Source organism: Typha latifolia, chromosome 10 (assembly GCF_019914945.1).
Source record: "Typha latifolia isolate L0001 chromosome 10, TyphaL0001v2, whole genome shotgun sequence".
Classification (NCBI taxonomy): domain Eukaryota; kingdom Viridiplantae; phylum Streptophyta; class Magnoliopsida; order Poales; family Typhaceae; genus Typha; species Typha latifolia.
Genome location: NC_133095.1, coordinates 10,235,096 through 10,254,586, shown reverse-complemented (window position 1 = coordinate 10,254,586; position 19,491 = coordinate 10,235,096). Strand labels below are relative to the sequence as shown.

At 33.4% G+C, this 19,491-nt stretch overlaps 1 long non-coding RNA gene across 1 annotated transcript; it reads left to right on the top strand.

The window, feature by feature from the left end:
- Window positions 1-2,049: 2,049 nt before the first annotated feature.
- On the top strand, window positions 2,050-6,691 carry LOC140796870 (uncharacterized). Its single transcript, XR_012110547.1, has 3 exons — window positions 2,050-2,100; window positions 5,226-5,320; window positions 6,516-6,691. It is a non-coding gene; the product is annotated as an uncharacterized lncRNA (long non-coding RNA).
- Window positions 6,692-19,491: the final 12,800 nt, after the last annotated feature.

Sequence of the window (19,491 nt, the reverse complement as noted above, 5' to 3'; positions counted from 1 at the left end):
TGTCATTTGATGTTGTTTTATTATTTGTCCTCTTATTTAGGACCATGTCTTAAAGAAGAGGTGTTGTACTTCTTGGCATTGAATTATTTCTTGTGTATATTTAATGCTTTACTTAATTACATCCAATTAGATTAATTCCCCATTGTCCAAATCAAAGGGAAAAGTGCATATGACACCCTATACTTTATTAGTACCTTATAAGGTACTTTCTATTCCCTAAGAGGAAAAAACACCTGTTTAACTAGCAGATCTCAACTCTTCACAATTTTTTTTTTTTATCTTTTCAGTTAGTTTAACGAAAAATAATTTCTCTTGTCTAAATGTAAGATTATGTTACAAATAGAGAGAAAATAAACTTCAAATAGCAAAATATTTTTTTAATAATTCAATAGCCTATAGTTTATAAGAAATAATCTTCGGCCCTTAAAACCTTTAATTTTTTCGTATGAAAATCGCTCCAAATAAGTTAACGGTTAAATTTGATCAACATAATTATAGTAAAATGAATAATAAAATATTTTTTTTTATAATTGTATATATATTCTAGGTTGATGAATAAAATTATTCCTCTCTAATAATCAGATTAGATAATAAAACCAAACCTCCTATAGAAATGGCAATTCATCTCCACAAAGAAATTTCTTTCGTATATGTTGAAATACTTGAATTCTACCGGCTTTGATCTTTTTCATATGAATACTGTTATATTCATACGAAACTGGCCGTTAAATTTGTCAACATAATTATGATAAAATAAACAAATATTCTTATCTTATTTATTATTATTATTATTATTATTATTATTATTATATATTCTTTGGAGTTAAAAGAATGGTTCCCATGCAAAAACTATGAATTATTCTTAAAAAATATACACATACAAATATAAAAATTTAGATGGGCATAGATATGAATAATAAACTCTTGAGAGGGGGTGAAACATTTTATATATATATGAAAGATATGTGTCACATGAGAGAGAGTTGTATGAAGGTATTTAATATGAGGAAATGCCCACCTAATGTTATGATCTCAACATCCCAACCAACCCATCTCCCTCTTCCTCTTTCTCTACCACCAAACCTTTGCTTTCACTTCACATGCTCACATCTCAAAAGAAAGCTCACCCTAACCTCTCATGCATGCATGCCCTAATTACTCTTCTTCTGAAACAAACCAAATACTACACCCTTGAAAACACTTTAAAAGTTTTGCATGGATACCCATAAATGATTCAAAGTTTAACATATAAATTATTAAATGGTAACAAAAAGGGTGAAGGCTATTTATACAAAAAAAACAATCGGTTTTGAAGGATATGTATGCAAATCTAGAAAATCCCTTTTCTTTCTATATACAAATAATATGTGTGTATATATACAAGTCATGTCTAGTTTTATATTATCTACAAAATATTTTAAACATGTAGACATGTGGATGAATTTATTGATAATGTAAGACTACAAACTTTGTATTAAATACTCCATTCTCTCTTCAGCTTAATATTAGTCTTTTACATATTTAAAACGCAAGCAAAGACTGAAAAAGTATTGGAACTTCTTTGAAAGATGCGACATAAAATTAATTAATCAGCTTGCCAAGGCTCGATTAAGCTTGGCTTAGAAGTGACCCGACTTGATCAAGTTCGGTTAGACTCAAAAATAATATATATATATATATATATGTGATTAATATGAACTTTTAGATCAAGATATATTAGTTCTTATACTGTCACCAAACTTTTAGATCAAGCTCGATATAGGCTTGCATTGATTCAGGCTTAAAATTGCTTATCATTTAAGCTCGAGTGGAATGAGGTTGGCTTGTTTAGGACCCCATACAAGCAACATGTAGACAATTTTGACCTTTACCTGGGTTGCTTTGGCCTCTCCTTTTTCACCTGTTTAATAAATAAAGTAGGCCATGTATATATTCTTGCCTTGGAGGCCACTCAGCCAAGCTCAGACAAGTAATTGGAAAGCTATATATATATATATATATATATATATATATATATATATATATAAGAGTGAGAGAGTGAGAGAGTGAGAGAGATGGGAAGTCTGCAACTCCATGTGCATGGGGGAGTGGATTCACATGGTATGTGTCTCTCCTTCTCTTTGCTTCCTGCCGACTTTAATACAAGTATTCAGGTGGGTGGATCACAATCAGAATCACCATGGACTTTTGCAGCTTTTGCTGCATGGCTCTCCTTCAAAGGTAGAGTGGCTCTTTGCAGCCCTAGCTACCTGGAGGGATTTCTGGGAGTTTGGTTAATTCTTATCTAATATTTGTTTACTAACTACAATAGTCTTAGATTGCAGATGATCTGCTCTCCTTTTTGTTGTAGATTGCCTACCTTTTGGAAGGCTGGGAAGTCCATCTCATTCATCTATGTCAAGATCTAGGCATTCACTTCTCTCTTTCTTTCTTTTTTTTTCTTTTGAAAATTTATAACAAAATATCATACATTTTGTTTTTAATATATCATAATAATTGTCTGCTAAGCTTTAAGTGGACTAATGAAACAATAAAAACTTAGACACTTTGTCTAGTTTATTTTGATGTTAAGCTCCGAACTTAATTAGTTAGTATTATTTTTTAGTCTTAATTTTTTTTAGAGCAAACTTGGTTAAATATTAGAAAGATAAACAAATATTTGGTTACTAAACTAGGATAGGGGTCCCTAAACTCAAAACAAACAAGATTAGGAATAAGATCAATTCTAGAATAAGTGCTCCTCTTTGTTATTTTTAAAATGAGATCCTTATTCTAGGAATAATTGTTCTTATGTTCACTTGTATTATGAAATAAGAGTGTAATAAATATATTTAATATGATATAAAGTAAAGAAAAAGATGAAAAATTTGTGTTTTATTTTGTTATCAAATTATCATGAATACCTTTTTGATTTGGTATAAAGTAGGTTGATGGGATAGATATCAAGAGTAAATTAGTAATTAAATTACTATGTAGTATAAGATATAATTTTGATAAATATTATTTATATTCTAAAATAAAAAATTATATTCTAAAATAAAGAACAAAATTATTCTTAAAATGAATAAGACTTAATGCACGAGTCTTACTGTGTACATCACCGTTGAGCTCAAATTTATAAGAGTTACTGACAATTTCTTTTTTATTTTCATATTGTTAGCAAAACTTTTAGGTAACATAAACACAAAAGAATACAAAATTTATCCTCCCAACCATACGTGACATCTATGTCGCAAGCACAAGAATCCAAGTTAACAAGCATTTAAATTAAACATTTGACACGTATAGTAATGCCTGTTTCTAAAAATTCTCACTTGAATCTATGTTCATAGTCGGTAACCTCTTTCCAATAAGATCACCACATAATTGTCCGTATTTGAGCCAGAAGTTTTTTTTTTATTTTTATTTACTCAATGTAATAGTTTAGATTTTATGTATAAATTTCTGTATAAATTATAAGGTGTTTGATAAAAATCTTAAAGTAAAAGATGGATAAAGTGTCCCTAAATAATGCCACATTCAAACGCGATCGGAACCTATTTTGCGTATGTATAGATCGAGATTTTTTTGATCATTTTTATAAATTTTTGAAGAACAATTTGAGTTATTTTTGGAGTAGCTGTTTAAAGATTTTAGACCTAATACTAAGGTACCTCTTTCAAGTTATAAGAACCTTCACTTCAAAAGTTTTTGAAGATATCAAAATTACGACTTTAAGAGTCTCGATGGAACATATTGATTAGAGTTTTTATCTATTTCATCTTCTTTAGATTTTAAAGAACTTAATCTAAGATCACTGATGTTAAGAACCAATCAAGGAATATAGTACATAGCAAGTTCCAACAAGCAAGACATTATAGATATAGTTGTGGGTATCAAAAGTAGTTTGTAAGTCAATCTTATAATTGCTATAGTTATTAATAATTGATTTGATCTTAAAAACGATTCACAGTTACAGTTACTCTAAGTTTAGAAGTTTTTTCACCTAAAGAAAAATTTGAGGTTCTAATTATTTGTAGATCCAATCTCTTGGAGGGTGTTATATCTTTTTCAATACTATTATTTCGTGACATCTAGCTAGAGAGACATGATTTTAGTACCAATAAAATTATTGTACAAGAATATTTTTCTTCCAATTCTTAGTGTTGGCATAGTTTGGATAGTATCATACTAAGATAAGCATGTAGGGGGCGGCAAAACTTTTGGCTTTTAATGCAAACATATTCTACTACAAGATAAAGTTTCTATTCTCCTACTAAGACCCAAGTTCCAAAGTATATGAAGTTATATGCCACTATTATTTTCCTTTCAATTGACATTGTCTGGTAATAACTTTTCCGGATAAATGCTTGGATATGCATTGATATCCCAGTAGCTATTCCTGCGTGTTTATTCACAGATTGTTGCATTGGTGAAGTTGGTGGACTTGAAACCAACTCAACACTTTAGGCTGTATTGGGCCTAACAGACTTTGGACCAAGAATTTTATCTATAGATGAACATGTAGAAAGAAATAGATACATTTATAGTTGTTGAAAAGATCAATTTACTTGAAGCTTTCAACTTTCTACCAATTGTGATGAACCATTAGACTCTGAGAACTAGTGAATTAGAGGCCATGAGACTTCATCCAATCTAAGAAGAACTCAAGGTCGACGGAGAAGATATTCTATTAAAGAGTGAGGAGAGCCGTAAATAGAGTTGTAAGTACTTCTTATTTCTAAAAACTATATGATATATAAATTGATCTTGTTTAATTGAATCCGTGATTTTTTTTTTCTTTTCTGTAAAAAAAATATCTGTGATCATGTGTTTATCGTGCTTAATTTTTCTATTCTTTCTCAGTTTTGGTTTTTCTTATTATTGAATTTTCGCCTTCCGACTTGAGCTTTATTAATCCAATAGGATTCGAATTTAACCATTTGACTTTGATTTTCCATATCATTTTTACCTAGTCAAACTAGGATTTTTATCTCTTCTCTTCTCTGAAATTTTAACCAGTTTTTATCAAGAGAAATTGATTTTTAGATGATATATATTTTTGATATTTTCTTTTGTTTCTCTTTCATCGTGTGCTTTCTTTAATCAATGACGAGGATAATTGGATGAGTTAATTAAAAAAAATTATATTGTGGAGTCCTTTTTTTTTCCAAATAGGATAATCTCATTATCTTTACTACTTTTTTGTTATCTACTGACTATTTTTGTAAGATTTTTCTTTTCAGAGAGATAAACTGAAAGTGAGAATGATGAGAATGGCGATATGAACCTTCAAGTTACCAGCAATGCTGTTTTTTAAGAAACTTATAAATTGCAAAAGGTAAATATGAAATTTATGTAAGAAATTTGTAAGAATAGAAAAAAAGGCGATATGAACCTTCAAGTGACCACTGGCGTCTCTCTCTCTTGCTCTCGTCGATCTCCCTTTCGGATGAAGAAGGTAGACTCGGGCGACTCGAGTCTGGCCTTCTTCCTTTAAGTTATTAGATTCGAGTCGGATTGGATTCGAATCTAAAGGACCCGATCCAATTTAATTAACTTAATTGGATTAGGCCTTTAGCCTAATCCATTTAAGTGCGTGGTTAGGTGGGCTACGAGCCAACCTAACCAATCGAGCTTGTTTTGGCTCAAATATGTAATACTTTTAGTTTTTTTTTTAGTTTTTAGAGTTTTAATATTATTTAATTTAAAATCTTATTGTTATTATTTATTATTAAAGATTGTGATTTTTAGCACGTGGACTAGATATTAGAGATTCCAATTATTTTACTTAGACTCAAGTGAGTGGGTTCACTCACATATTTATTTATATTATATTTCATACTTTTTATCAGACCATGTAATTCGTTGTGTGCAAATTTATTTATTTCATTCTTTATATGCAAATTTGTTTATTACATTTTCTGTGTACATTTCATTATTATATTCAGTGCATCGCCGTACTTCGTGTAAATTACAAATTTTAGTGGGGAAAAAACTAGTATTGGTATGACTTAGAGAATAGTCTTAATATAGATCGCTTGCGACTTTCCGTGGTGACTCAAGTCTAACTGGAAGTCCAGGAGAAAATCCTATTTTAGATCACTACGGTGACTTTCTTAAGTGACTCTGAAATAGATCGAAAGACTTCCTACCTGAGGTGACTCTAATCTCTTCCAACGGTTAGTGAAAAAGGCAGAGTGTGTTCATCACATAGGTGATACCTTCTAATGACCCTAATTAAATCAGCTATGAATGCGAGCGTCATCTCAATGTGACTTTTAATTAATATGGATCCGTTAGGTATAGACTCAATTGAGATAAATGACATTATTATTATGGAGAAAATTTTGGTATGTTGAATTAGGACTTATGACTTTCTGTTATTATTATTATTTAAAAACATGCTTAGTAGAATGGTCATTTTACATCGCTGAATTTGGATTTTATTTAATACTATAAATCCTTAATTTATTTGGCTTTCAAGTGGTATAGTTGTTGGCTCATTGATTTTTTTTTCTTTTCTTATATTTCAGGTAAATGATCAGCATGACGATTGAACGAGATGCACTGGGACCCTATCTTTCCATTTCTTTGATCTTATGTTTTACACAATTTATTAATTTAATTTGTTTACAGACATATTAATGACGACATTGGTTATTTTTATTACATTTGGCTTAAATTATATAAATCAAATTATTTTCTTTTATTTATTCTTGTTATTGTGTATTCAGAAAGTATTAGTAAGGCTTCGTATATCTCAAGCATATTGAGATACATGGCCGATTATGATTTCAATTTCTGGTCGTGACAAAATTTATATATAATACTCTATTTTTTTAAAATGAAATTGATGTTTATACTCTCTATTTTTATTATTTGTAAATCGAGCCTTATGAATTAACGAATGTGTGCAGAAAATACCCTGAGTTAGATTTGAACTAACATCGTAAGATTATTCCGTTAAGTAGAAATATTTTATTTCTATAATAACTAAAATATCCTTAGTATGACTTAATTAAGGGTATTTACATAATGATTTTAGTATAGTTAACCAAACTTAGAGGTTTTGTTAAGTTTAACTAACAGATCTAATAGCAGGATATTTTCTACACATATTTACTAAATTATTGAGCTCGATTTGCAAATAGTGAAAATATAGTTTGTGAACCATAATTTTGTTAAAATAATGGTGTTATATGCAAATTTTCTAATTTATATAAAACAAAAAGATCAAAAGAAATTGAGAAAAATGAAAGCTAGTTGATTGATGAATTGAATCAATTTAAAGAAAAGAAAAATAAAACCTTTTGCGTCTGTCTCTCTCAGTCATAATTTAGCTTCCAAATTTTATGTTCTTATTTGATAGGATTAAATATTTAGAAGATCATGTATATAAAATAAGTAGAACTAGGGAAAGCCTAGATTCTAAAACAATAGAGTTTGATTTATTAAAGGACTAATAAAACGTGTATAAAGCTTGGTGAATATTTCGAAGCTCAAAAGAAAGAATAGATTAAGTGGTATTAATTGGGTGCAAAGCCCAGCCACCTAATTCTCTCCTCTGGTGCAGTATAATGCTACAGTACGGCCAAGCAAGAACCCTAGAGGATGTAACACCTCTCGTGATCACATTAAATGGTTTCTATATATTCTACCATCATTTCATACATAGTCAATATGTTACTAAACTCATCTCGCTATATTTTTTATTGTCATGATAGTCATTTTAAAGCTAATTTTTATTTATTTTCAGCTCGATAAGAGCCGTATGTTTTGTCTTGGATGTGCACCACGTTCAGGTGTGCTCCACGACCTACAATTATGCCAACATAGAAATAAAGATCCCACAGTAGTATAGTGTGTGCAAATTAAAGGCCCCTACCAATATATAAGAGTAGCAAGATGAACAATGTCTCATTCTTCCTCTTTTTCCATATGCTCTGATGTTTAATATGGCTTTGCAACAGTTGGTATCTTTTCATAGATTTAATGTGCTTAGACATTGTTTTTATGTGGGGAAAAGAAATATAGTTGGAAGGTTGTTAGGTTTGCTTTAATTCTTCAGTACTGTGAATTAATGTTCAAGATCTTGTCTCTTATTGATGCATGTGACCTTCTTTTGTCACCCACTGTGGGATTAAGTTTAATTAATAGATCTAAGAAGAGTGTTTTCTGCGATATTATTCGTAAAATTATATGACATAATTTTTAAATATAAGGTATAAATAATAATTTTATTAAAAGACATATTGTTATATGTAAATTTTTGTCTTTTGTGGAAAAGGTACATGTATAACCTCAAAGTTAAATACAATCTAACGTATTACTATATACACCTAGGAGTGTCAAAATAAACGAGCGACTCAGGCTCGGCTCGGCTCAATTTAGCCTGAGTCGAGCCAAGCCTGAGCCTTATTTTAAGCTCGATTTGTATTTTGAGCCGAGCTTGAGCTAGAGCTAGCTCGCTCAGGCTCGGCTTGATTGGCTTGTTTAAATATAATATTTATTAATATTATATATATTAATATATATTATATATAAATATATTTATAACCATTAGATCAAAGATCTAATGGCTATTATTATCCTATCCCTATCTAATCCAAACCCTATGTTTAATAAAAAAAACTCTTTAACAAACCCAACACTCTCTCCTCATTTCCTTTTCCTCCTCCATCTCCTCCTCAGCCTGGCACGCCACCAATCTGCCAAGGATCCGCCGATAGCCGAAGGCGACGGCGGTCGGACCTCGAGGGCAATGGATCAGCAGAATCGTGAATTGGAGCTGAGCGACACAATTTCCATGCTGGATTCCCTTCCTCAAGGAATCACGATGGTTGCCGTCGTCAATGGAGCAGTCGATTGTTGCCAAGGCACCGTCTATCCTCCAGATATGGCAGGAGCTTGAGGATGTGCCCATCACTAGGGAGCGGAGGGCCACGAAGTCTGTTTCTAGTGATCCAAGCGGTGTGGAGAGGCAGCAACCATTGCTGTGGTGCTGCCTCGTCCTCCTCTTTTGGTGCTCGACCTCCTTCGCCAAGCCGCCGCTACGGTGCTGTCTGGTCCTCCTTCGCCAAGCAGCCATTGCGGTGTCGCCTCCTCCTCCTTCGCTAAGCCGCCACTCCGGTGCCTCCTCCTCCTTCTTCGGCAATAGTAAGCCACCGCGATGCCGGTAAATGTCGGTAAATCTCTAGCGAATCAGCACCTCCGCCACACAACTCTCCAACAGGTCCCCCAGTGCTGTCCCGCGGGCCTCTTTCTTTTTCCTCTTCTTTTTCTTCTCCTTCTTCTTCTTATAGCTCGACTTGGGCTCAATCCGGCTCAGCTTGATGATAGGCTCATTTTAGGCTCGAGCTTTATCTAGCCTGGCCCGGCTTGGGCTCGAGTTGAACTGAGCCGAGACTGAGCCCAATTCTAAGGCTCGAAGTTAATTTCAAGCTAAGCCTGAGTTGGAGCCATCTCGCATAGGCTTGGCTCATTTATACCCCTATATACACCTTGAGTCTCCTTATACAAAAAGAGCTTAAAGCTGCCTCTTTTGCCTTGTAGGAGACATGTTGGAACAAGATGGAAGAGGAGGAGATATAAGAGTTAATGTCATGGAGACGTGCGGGGCACGTGCGCCCTATTTCTTTTTTCCAATCCCTCTTTTCTTCTTCTCTCTCTTTCCTTCCTTTTCTTTTTTCTTTTTTTCTCCTCACCCGCAACTCATTATCCCCCTTTCTTCTTTCCATTGTGCCAGAATGCCGCCGAACCCGTGGACCTCCTAGATCAAAGGGTTGGAGCTCCTTCATTCTCTAGGTAAGTTTGATTTAAAATTCGTTAATTAATTTAGGTTTTTCTTCAATGTCTTCCTTCTCTTGGCTTCACCGAAATTTCGATCATTTGGCAACCTCTTGCCTCGCCTTGCCGGCCCCGTTGGCTTTCCCTCGTCCACTTCTTTCCAATGGTGTCCTTTGTGGGCCATTTCGGCCCCTAGTGGAGGCTAAACGTGGTGGCCTCCCCTCATCAGGTTCGAGTAGTTTTTCGACCACCGATCACCATCTTTAAAAGGAGTGGCCTTGGGCCCCGGTATTTGAGCCCTTGTGGCTGGAGTTGTCAGGCTGCCCTTCCCCCTAGCTGCTGGCCTCGGTGAGGATGGTCATTGTCATCTATTGTCCATAAGGGGAAGGTTCTAATGGGGTCAGTTGGGACTGCCGATAGCCGGGACCGTCGAAAGCTCCCTCACCCCCATTGGCGGGTGGTTTGGAGGGTTGCAGGTGACCGTTGGCCCTTCACCGGCCAATTGGCACCATGGTTGCTTTCCTCGGCTGACAGGTGTTTGCCGGCGTGCCGACCTCATTGCCGGCGATAGTGCTCATAGGCAGTCCCTTCCCTCCTCCTCAGCTAAGCTAGGTTGAGGAGGGAGAGGATGGTGGCTAGCTGGGCCGAGCCCACCTAGGTGGGCTGTGACCTAGTCCTTGTGGGGCTTGGGTTAGGTTGAGCCCAACCCAAGTTGTTGGGTGGGTTGGGTTGCGGCTCAGCCCACATTATTTAGGGGTTGGGCTGTGATCCAACCCATGTGGGTTGTGGGTTGGGCTACGGTCCTACCCAAGTAGTTTGGGGTTTGGGTTGGTGGGTTAGGCCGCAACACAACCAAAATGGTTTTCTTTGTTAAGTTTGGGCTTTGGGCTAGTATTGATAGATTTATATTATGGTTTTGAGTTAGTTGCAACTCGGCCAGTTGCTTGGTCCTTGGCCTGACCTAAATGGGTTAATTGTTCTATAATTTATTCTTATTTGCTTTAATCTTTTTTTTAATTAATCATGTTAACTTGAACTCTAATTATTAATTACTTTTTGAAGATGGCTTGGTTAAGTATAATAATTGTTAGAATCAATTTTAATAAATAAGATTGTCCTAAGAGTGTCGTTACTAATTATTTTTAATAGGGAATTAGCTCTAGAGTTTAGCGTAAAGTAATTTTAACAAATGAGTCGCTGATTGGGGTGTATCTGTATTAATTACTCATAACAGAGAATCAATATAGATTAATGTAGAGATGTGGTATTAGGCAAATTGACTAATTTGACAAAGCTGATTAATTAAATATGATTAACCTTTGAAGATTATAACTACTAAATTCAAACCAAGGTAAAACAATGCTTACAAGAGAAAGTAATATTAATGTTGTGGATCAACAGCTAACAATTCATTATTCATATGGCTAAGTGTCTTATTTGGTTTGGAATCCGTCATTATTTTGTTAGGAGCCTATTTACTAAGTAGGACTCTTTTAAATTGATCCCAGATCGATTAAATTACTTGGCATCCAACGCGTCTCCTTGAATGTAATATTGCATGCGTGCATGCTAATATTCTCGTGCACGTATGTTATGTTTACTTTACTACACACTGCGACTACTACATCATCATAATTTTACAATTAAAACTTACATATTTACAAGAACCATCAAAGAGGCCACATAATATAACTTAAGAGATCCAGAATCTTAGACCTATCTATCTATCTATCTATCTATCTATCTATCTATCTATATTTGTTAGAAAGAATGAGGAGCACTGCTGATTCAACTGAGGTTTAGGATGTACTCTGATACAAAATGTAAGAGAGTATAGCTAACAACTTAGCAAAAAAGAATGACATGCTTTAGAACTCCATATCTAAGCCACACAGTAGTTTATATATATATATATTCGTTTAGCTCTCTCTATTTTTCTTAAGATTTTTTTATTTCTCTTAAAGGTAAAACATATATCGTCCATCCATAACACATAACATATTTTAATATATATATATATATATATATATATATATATATATATATATATATATATATATATATATATTCTTTATTTTTTATAATGTGGAGGGTCCTGCACTAACTTTCATGTATCCATATTTACTATACATCATCATTATCTAATAGTTTAATATAATATATGTTGTTGGTCCCTATTTAATTACTTCAAGTTTTTGGATCAACCGCTTATGTAACAAGTAAAATGGATCTATAAAATTAGTAGGCAGAGTAGTAATTAAACACAAAACAAGAATGAGAAGTTGGCGGTTAAACTTTTTCCTTCTCTTTTCTATGGTATTTTTTTTATCGTTTATGAGCTCGATAGAGTCACTTAAATTTAACAAAACTTTAATTAATAAAATAAGTTGTCTATTTTAGAATTCAAGCTATTTTATTGTCAAACAATTGCTTCTAACTAAGCACGGCTAAGACTTGTTTCAAGTTGTTACGTTGCCAAGCTGCTTCTCCAAATTAATTATACCGTTAAGTCGTCAAACCGAGTTAAACTATTAAGTCAAAATTTTAAACTACTAAATAATTGTCTCTATAATCGATGGCAACAAGGAAACAAATCAAAACCAGAAAAATGAATGTCGCTATGCCAACCAAGCTTTGTTATATAATTTCAAAACTAATAATAACTTCGGTTGGAGGAGCTGACCTCAAGAGCGGCCCACCGAGTTGGTGGCCGGAGGTATGACACAATGGCTGAGCTAGAGAGGTACCAGCTACTGTCTGTACCCAAATTTAATGCTCTTTAAAGTTGGAGCTACATGTACTGCTTTAGTTTGTTAGAGAGAGAGAGAGAAGAAGACGAGAAGAGGAGAGAAGGGAAGGGAGAAAAGAGGAGAGAGAAGAGAAGAGAGATCTAGAGAGAGAGAGAGAGAGAGAGAGAGAGAGAGAGAGAGAGAGAGAGAGAGAGAGAGAGAGAGAGAGGACCCAATGCAGTTATTGCACTGCACCCACCACCTTCTGCTTAACATGTCTGACTCTGTCCATCAAAGATTCCTCTCCAGACCATTTAGCAGCAGTCAATGTTCTTACAATTGCAGTCAAAACCTTTCATTGCCTTTTTAAGTTGTTCATAGTCTCTTTCTATTCTGGTACTCTCTCTCTCTCTCTCTCTACATCTCTACTTCACTCTCTGACTCTATTTACTTAGCTGATTACTTACTTAATTTATTGTCATTACTAATTTGAATTCAGAATCTATGCTAGTACTTAATTAGTCCTTACTGGATTCAGAAGTCTATGCATGCACCTGGTTAGTGGTTACTATCAGGAATAATTTGCAAGACAACCCCACTTCAGTATCACGTCAGCACAAATGGTCCAACAGACATCTGTTTTGTTCTTGTTAACTCACAGTTCGCCGGTAGAGAACAATTCTGAGTCTATAATATTTTGTTAGGCAATTAAGAAGTGGACTCAGAGAGGTTTTTATATTTTAAACAACAGTTGGATATGATAGTATTCTACCTCTGTTCTGATTCCGCGTTAAGATAACAGTAGTTTTATTTATTCGTCTAAATTAAGCAATTGATAAAACACTTGTTACTACTTTGATAGCAAACTTTGCATTTGAATAAATTAGTTCTTTATTCAGGAAATATACTTTCTAACAATATATATTTGAAAATGTTCTCAATTTATTGGTGGTCTGAAGTATCTATCTAGGCTGATGATAAATAAATGGATGTACTGGTGACTGGAAGAAAGCCATTCTTTATACATACATGGCTCTAAGTGGGAAACACTGCTGACATAGTTTTCCAAAGTACCAATATATCTGTGTAGGTATTCACATGAACCAAAGTGTAAGATATATATATATATATATATATATATATATAGGTGTATACCCAAAAGAAATCCTCCTACAGTAAAGGAAAATCTTTCTCATTACATAATAAAGACAAACGCGAGTATCACTGACTATATTCTTCCTACATTTCATCATATAATGATTCTTATTCAATGGCTTTGTCATTTGCTGTCAGAAATATTGTTTGCATCTAAATATTTGAGGAATTTACAATAGTTCCCTCCACAATTTAGCATAAGAGAGGGTTAAAATTCCTTTCGACTTAATAAAGATTATGAATCAACGTAGAACCACTTCATAAGTCACCCACAAATTATTGAACTATTCAGCGATTTATATAAAAAATATATAAATTATTGAACAATTTAGTGATTTTATTGTTAGATAAAACACCGAAGAATTCAAAAAATAAAAGAACAAGCATAGTGTTTTGAATATAAAATGCTGAAAGAGTTTAGCTTCAGCATTTTTAGTTAAAATCAATAACAATACAATGGTTTTACTTAAAAGCATTTTCATTGTGAAATGCTGAATAGTTCAGAATTTTAATATTAAAATATTGAATTGTTCAATGCTTTATCAATTCTGGCATAACAACACTCAAACCTACTAAAACAATTAATGTTCACCGTATTCCATAATCTAAACTATCACAATCTTCCAAATAGATTGAGGTTATACTTTGCTCGTGAACAAAGTGATACATGCATGGCATGATGCAAATGGGAAGAGGTGAGTTAGAAAGAGTACTTCATTTAACTGTAAAAATTTGATACTTGGTAAATACGATCAGAAAGGTAAAACTCCTTTGTTACAAACTAGATACAAATATCATGGACATCCAAAATATCATTCAATTTTAGAACAAACCAAATCATACAGAAAAATATCTGCTAACTCATGGATTCAAAATATTCGCACAAAAGAAGAAGCTAATATTAAGCGCAACAAATACATAGAAAACATAAACATATTAAGAATATATATATATATATTATATAAATTTTTTTTAAATAAATTGTTGTACTGTTCAACTTTTTATGTAACGGTGAAACTACTAAGCTAACTAAAGTAGAACGTTTCGGTAATAAACGGGTGAACTAAAGTGATAAAAAAATTTGGTAAAAATCAAACTTGACAAGTAGTGCATGCACTTGGAGATGCCACCAAAATATATGGTTTTTAGACCCTCATAATCACTCATAATAACATTTTGGTGCTTCCATGAAATTTATAACCCTCTTAAAGGATAAATAGGTGTGTGTGAGAGAGAGAGAGGTGGACAAGTAGGCAAGGGTATTAATATTTAACTATAATAAGACGGTTTCTTTCCCCAGTTTCACAAGGCATACATTTTGGTGTGCTCTCCTAACCTTGCTCTTCTTTCTTCATCTCTCACTTTACGCTTCCCTTCATGCAAACAATTTATAGCCATGTAAAAGAGCAAGAATAACTCTATGAAGGGAGAAAGCCAATATAGAGGAAAATTTGTTATATATTTCAAGATGTATCCTCTAATTCCTTCCTCCCTAGAGTTGTAAAGCTACAAAGTATCTTCCTTTTGATCCACCCACCATTCATTTGCCTCTATATTGAAATGGTGCTGGAAAGAAGTACTTCAAACCCTATGCTCTACTGGTACGGTCAGTTAGTGCTGCGGTCCTCGATCGTCATGCGAGCTTGGGAGGTTGAAACTTAGATCTATAGTTTGTTGATTGATTTGGAGGTATTGGCGTGCCTCAATCCGACGACATGGTTGAGTACTTAGATAACCATATAATTGGATTGAGCCGCGTCAATATCTCCCTTTCACGCAAGCTCATGTCCAAGGTACTTCTTCTTCTTCTTCTTCTTCTTCTTCTTCCTCTTCTTCTTCTTCTTCCTCTTCTTATTCTTACATGATGCTATGCTGCGCTCTTTGAATAAAACTAGGACATATCATGTTATCTCTCTCTCTCTCTTCTTTCCCCCCTCCCTTTTGAGCAAAGTACTTTGAATTTTCTTTCCTTTTCTTCTTTAGAAGAAGCAATGGATTTTTGTGATGTATATGCTAAGTTCCTTTTCCTGCCATTAGCAATGATAGATGATAAGTTATTGATGAAAATTTTCAAAGCTCAAAATGTTTATGGATGCTTCTAGTAGAAAGTTAGGTTAACCCACCAACCTTACTGGAAGACCGAAATCTTTTGTCAACAATTTTTGGTTGGTTTCTGATTGTTATATATTATTATCTTTAGTGCAGTTAGCACCTAGTAAAGCTTTTTCAACAACACTAGGAAAGGAAGCTGAGAAATTTTATAATCAAATGCCGTAGAAAAGGACCTTCACCTAAATATGATGACCAAGTCAAAAATATGGCAGCCTCAGGAGTTGCCATAGAATGGCATTGCAAGTACTATATATATATATATATATATCCTTCAGATAGATGCTCTCCTAATAACTTTTTATGTGCTTTGTTACTAAGAAAAACTTGTCTAAATTAGTCATTACAGTTAAACTGAGGCTTCATGTATATCAATATATCCCATAGAAGTGACAAGAGTAGCTATTTTTCAGCAGGCATATATCTTTATGTTACTATTATTAATGATGTTCTTTCATGTTTATGAGAACTTGTATGATCTATCTAATCATTATCATCAGTCCTTGTCAATATTGATCTTGTTCAAATTAAGTATATCCCATAAATGGGAGTAAACATTAGATTGAAAAAAGGAAGTCTTTTGCTGTCCCTTCTGCAGGAATTAGAGTAGCAATATTTAAATCAAATTCAATGGGTCGATCCAACTCAACATGATGTTCGGCCTAGCAAATCTTCTTACTCTGTGAAGCTATCTACACATGTCTGATGCGTAAGTTAATGTCATCCTTGTCAGAAAAATGAATCACAATGACGTGCATCTGTAAATTGTTAAGAGCTCTTAATTACCAATAAAGCATACGTAGTGTCTCCATAAACCGCTTAAAATTATCGTTCTCTAATAACTTAAGCTTTTATAGAAGATGATAAATAAACATGGTATCAAAAGCATGCAGGTACATGTTCTTGTTAAAACACTTTATTTTGTGTCAAAATGATGATTAATTTGATTTAACAACAAGTGAGTTACATGCACTGAGAATGATTTGAATATTCATATAGTAAGATGTTCCCAAAACAAATGAGTAAGACATACACATTGCCTCTCAGTTGTCTTAGATTTTGTCATGAATTATATAGCCAGGGTTGCAACCATATGTAGTTCGACAAGTGTGTTTATATTTCAGTAAACAGCACAAGAATATGTAACAGGCTACAGACAATCCTAAGGAAATTTGTTCTTCATGTGCATTAATTATCTTTGTCCAGAGTTTGCATCTTTCAGTAAGAAACCCATAGCTAGTGGAATATCTGACAGAAGTCTAGCTCAGATGTCTAGCCAAATATGAGCACTCAATGACACCAGAGGTAGGGTAGTTAATATTGTACTTGTATAAAAAAAGCTATTGTAGGTTATATGTATGTCCAAAGAACAAAGTGTGCACCCAGTTGATAGCAAAAGTTTACTTCACAAACCCTTTTCTCTAGAATGTTTTCCTCACAGTATTAATGGAATTTAACTATAGATGACCACAAAGTAATCAAGAATGAATCATTCTATGCTCACAAATATTTGGCAGTAATATTTATAGTACATGGCAGGAAGTAATATTAAGAGATCAGAAGTGCTAAATGATTCCATAAAACACCCAAAATCAATAGATTATCCTTATAAAAGTAAGAAGCTTTTCCTATGCTTACAATTGGCACATGAATCTATCTAACGATTTGAACCTTATATTATGCTAATTATACATATTCAAGCTGTATACAGAATCATTATCATGTATATAATAAGTTTTATTAGTTAATTACGTTTTGCATTTACATTAAGCTTTAAATAGCTACCAATAATCAGACGTACTTTTTTTTTTTTTTTTTTTGCAACGAGTTTTGTTCAAACTATATTAGACCGATCTTCTCTTTTGAATTTAATACAGAAGCAATAATCTGTGCATACACTAACACTAGCTAGCAAGTAGTAATAAATTAACCATCTTGCAACATTGATGGCAATGTAATGTCTGCAATTCCTTTCCATTATCATCAAATAATTATTATTTGAATGTTAGGTAATAAAATTGTATAATGTCATTGGTGATTGAACTGTGTTTTCTGTAATGTTTTCTGTGATGTTGAATAAGAAATTAAGGTGTGATTGGTGATTGAACTGTGTGTTCATTTTGTGGATTCAGATGAAACTCTAGGTCATTTAATCATGCATTCAATGTTCTTTTTATTAAGGATCTCATTGTTAGCCTATTGCTTATGTTCGTTAAGGATGAATTTGTCCAACATATTTTCATTGAATTTGATTTCATCAAGATGGTCGATGAGTGGAAGTGGAGTTGCTTTTATTCCCCCTGGCAGTAAAACCAATCTCTTTGAGTTTAGAAATATTTTTCATTATCTTAATGGTCTTAATTGGGGTTTAATCTCCAAAATTTCCTTTAAAAATTAAATAAATAAAAGAATTCATGTGCTAAGTTACCCACTGAGCATCAATGCCAACAATGTTGGTTGTATTGGAGATCCAAACAAACCAACATGATATTTTTTATTTTTGGAGAGAGAGAGAGAGAGAGAGAGAGAGAGAGTTTTATCCTACTATATATATATATATATATATCATCTTCTCAAACAAATGTGCTTTAATTATTACATTATACTTCCAAAAAGAATCAAATAACAAGTTTATCAACCCCTAAATGATGAGATTTAAGTCCTCAGGGTAAGCGGGACAAAATCATAGTGGAGACGGATGCTAAAGCTATGGTCAAAATGTTCCAAGGCGAGAGCAATGTGCCATGGTGTCTTAGGGAGCACAGTTCACAGCTGCTTCCCAATTTTGTAGTCATACATATAGGGGAGGTAATAGAGCTGCTGATTGGCTTGCGAAGGCAGGTAGGAAGATGGCGAATGGCTGTGGGATTGTCCGTCCGATACCCGACCTAAGGAGTTGTTTGACATTATTGCATACGATAGACAAAACCTCGATCTGGGTTAATGTAATATCAAGCTGATTTTCAGCTCTTTCTAATAAAAAAAATACAAAGCAGCTCACACTATTAGCAGTCTAGCCATTCAAAGATCATCTTTATAAAGAATGGACCGATCCACCGTTGGATTTCTATAACCAACTACTCTAAAATAACGTCTACCGACATTTCTTCTTCAGAAAAAAAGAACCTCATTTTTTTTTTGATAGATATAGAACTTTATTAAGATGAGTACCAGTAGTTTATGTAGATTGATTTTTTTTTTCTTCCCTTCACATCTCTTTTACACTTACCTTATGGATGTAGCAGCAGCAAAGTGAAGAATAAATAAGTCTCTTTATACTAAGTATATATAAATAAAGGCTTATCACAATACTACTTATTCCAACATCTTTTCTCCCATTCAATATTTTTATATTTACTAATTATTATGTTACCTATGAAAAGACATCATTTGATTGACCATCATTTCAATCATTCTCTCTTTCTTCTCTCCATCCCTACATCATAAAAGATATTCTAATCATTTTATAAAATATCTTTACTTTTCTTATGGTTTACATTAAAACATAGTCTAAACAGGTATAAACTCTCTCATGCAAGTTTAAAAATGGAGCACAGTTAAACTAATATGAGAATTATTCCACAAGTGAACTTAACTGTAAAAGAAACATAGTGCACAACTCATCTATCGCTTAATCGTCAGACTTGGCAACTAAACCACATGAATTTAGATAGTTAATATCATATAGATCCACAAAATTGAATAGCAAAACAGAGTACTGCAAAGCAAG